We start from the raw sequence: 2917 nt of genomic DNA on the forward strand, positions 1-2917 counted from the left end.
GTCCAAGCAGCAGCTCTTGTTGTGCAGGGAATAACTCCTGTCAGCAGCAAGGTCCCGACTGAAGTGGCAGCTGCAGTTGTTCCTGTGGTGTGGGCCAGTGGAATTGCAGGAGAGTGGAAGAGGCAGAAGCTGTAGGTATTACCCCTGATGTGGGATCTCTCCTGGTAAGGCCAAGCCAGTATCCTTTAAAATCAGAATGCCAGACTGGATTGGTTGCAGTAAGAGCTGAATTTGCTCCTCCTGGTTTGCTTGTAGAAGGTGAATGCAAGAACCCTCCAAGAAAACCAATGGCCCAGGGGATTGATGAGTGCAGGACCTGAGAGAACCACCTTGAATGACAACCTCGAGTAGTTTCCAGTACTGGATTAAAAAGATGGCCTTTGCTGCATCTCCTGGAGCAAGGAAAGCCAAGAAAGCTTTGCTTTGGAAGGAGAAAATGGGGAAGCAGGAAGGAAGAAGAGAAGCCACGTGACTCCTCCCTGAGCCCCAGACAGCCCAGGAACTGCCTCCCTGGGAATGGTAGGACGGGCTGGACTCTGGAATGCTCCCTCTGGATGTGTGGTAAGACTGTGATGCCAACTTTGCAAACAGCCTGTAAGAATTTGCTGCCTTGGCTGGATGGTGCAAGGGCAGCCTTTAAGCAGCTGAAGCATTCCCTGAGGAGAGCTCTGGGTCTGCCAGATGTCTCAGAACTGTTGGAAGCATCTTTGGTGGGGAGGGCAAAGAAAGGACAAGGTGTGCAGTGACCCCCTTGACAAGGGACTTGCAGTTCATGGCATCCCTGATGGTGACCTTTGTGGGCTGTTCCCCCTGTAGGGAACAGGTGTGATAGTCCCAGCTACAGGGATGGGAAAAGTGGTTAAAAGGGAGGCCCAAAAACTGGAAATCCTCCTGGAGGCTCTTGGCAAACAGAGTTTCCTGAGTTCCCCCTGAAAGAAGGACAGTGATAGCTTTTAATAGATAGCCTTGAGTGTGTCCTTGTTGCCCCAGTAGGCCTTGTCCAACTCCCCATACTCCAGGAGATATACATACTACAGTTTAAAATGCTCTTCCTAATCCTTTGTTGGCTTGAGGCTCTCCCCTGCAGGAACTCCAGGAACTCCTGGTGCCGCCTGGGCCGATGGATTGGACGCCCCAGCCCCTCCGTTCCTGCCCAGCCCCTGGGGCCGTGTCGAGTGGTGGCACTGCCAACCCCTGCAGGTGAGGGGGAAAGGGCCTTTGTAGGTCTTGGGGATCACATTTATAGCAGGTAAAGGGGCAGAAAAAGGCCCTGGAGTCTGTTATTCTTGAGTTAAGAAAGCTCCTTTGGATTGGTGAGCAGAACAAAGTGGATCCTTCAGAGTTCCCATGTGTGTTTGTGTCTCAGCCTGTGTTATGATTCAGGGCTGTCAGTTGTTGTCACTGAGGAGTCAAACTCTGCTTTAAATAATGAGACACTGGCCTGATGGCCCAGTGTCAAGAATAAAGGGGGAATGATGTCTGAGTGTTGAGATGTAACAAGAGCTGATCCTTTTTGCAGTGGGATGTAGCCTGGAAACTGCAGAGAGCTGAGCCAAGGGATTTAAAGGGACCAAGCAAGGGAGGTGACAAAGAAGGAAGAAGGGAAGTGAGGCAGCAGCCAAGCAGCACCAAGTTCCTGTGTCAGCAGGTGAGTTGTGTTGAGGTTCCTCAGGCAGGCACTGAGGGCTTGGAGGGCTCCAGACAGAGCAGACCTGGGAAGGCCCTCGGTGAAACCTTCTAAGGGTAGGTGTGTATGGCGATAAGTATTGGAAAATGTCCTGAGTATGGAATAGGAATGCAGGGAAGGAAAATGAACCCTCCTGTAATGCTGACCCCTCCCATGAGCTGCAGCAGAGACACCTCCGTGTGCCCTTTGGGAGCGGATTGCCAGGACCCCCGGCGGGCTGGGATCATGGCAGGGTGTTGTAAGCAAGGAATGCCTGGCTTCTAAAACTCACCAGCTGAGTCTTAGAGGCTTCTTTGAAGAGCTGAGTTCAGGCAGCAGAATTGGCCCCCAGGAGGGACTCTGTGCCTGCTCTCCCGTGGCTCCAAGGGATCTCTGGGCCTTCACGCCGGCACCGAGATTTTCTCGGGAAGGGCCTCAGATCCCCGGAGCGGTCTGGGACACAGGCAAGATCCCCCTGCCTTTAGAAATGAGGCCTTCTTGTGGCTTCCTCCCCGTCCACGTTGGTGGGTTCCCAAGAAGGCCTCTTGAAATGCCTTTTGGGCTGTGCATTGAAGCCTTGGGAGCAAATTGGGCCCCCTGGAGGGACAGTGCTGTTGGTGCCCCCCGGGCTGGGGCACCCCGAGGACTCCAGCGCGCACCGAAAGGATTATTCGGGGAGATCCTCGGGGTGCCCGGCCCTGGGGAGCTCAAAGCAAGGTCCCTGCAGTGGATTCAGGCATTGCTCAGAGTATCCCAGGGGTACCTGTCCCTGCTAGACATGGAGCTCCCTAATGGGCTGTACTTGGGTGATAAAAGTGGTGCTCCAAGTGCCAAAGAAGGGTGGGATTGGGATTAAGAAATGAGCAGTGATGGTGCAATTGGCTGTTTTCTCTGGAATGTGACTGTAAGAGCTCCAGGAGTGCAAGGTGTGTGTTCCAGTCCCCAGCATTTGGTTTGCACATGTCCTACTCAGACACAGGTCCAACTTCCTCAGTCCTTAACACAAGAGAGGGAGAATTAAGGACTGGCAGTGTTAAGGTGATTGGTGTGAGAGGGGTTAAACTGGGAAAACATTGGGTAATTCCTCAGTTTCTTTGTCAAACTCACCCAAACCTGTGCTAGGAAGAGACTGAGTGGAAAAGTTGAGGCAGAAATGAAATGGAAAACTGGGGCTATTGACACTGTAATTGCTGAAACTAAATGCGTCCAAGCAGCAGCTCTTGTTGTGCAGGGAATAACTCCTGTCAGCAG

The 2917-nt window shown here is 52.7% G+C and overlaps 1 long non-coding RNA gene across 3 annotated transcripts; it reads left to right on the forward strand.

The window, feature by feature from the left end:
• The first annotated feature begins 6 nt into the window (after positions 1 to 6).
• On the forward strand, positions 7 to 1587 carry LOC113941954. 3 transcript variants are annotated; one of them, XR_003525804.1, is made up of 4 exons: positions 7 to 135; positions 431 to 561; positions 1074 to 1200; positions 1520 to 1587. It is a non-coding gene; the product is annotated as an uncharacterized LOC113941954 (long non-coding RNA). The 3 variants fall into 3 exon arrangements; XR_003525803.1 differs by having other exon boundaries at positions 7 to 131; XR_003525802.1 differs by having other exon boundaries at positions 7 to 561.
• The last annotated feature ends 1330 nt before the right edge of the window (positions 1588 to 2917 follow it).

Source organism: Corapipo altera, unplaced genomic scaffold (genome assembly GCF_003945725.1).
Source record: "Corapipo altera isolate COAL_440 unplaced genomic scaffold, ASM394572v1 60260, whole genome shotgun sequence".
Taxonomy (NCBI): Eukaryota; Metazoa; Chordata; class Aves; order Passeriformes; family Pipridae; genus Corapipo; species Corapipo altera.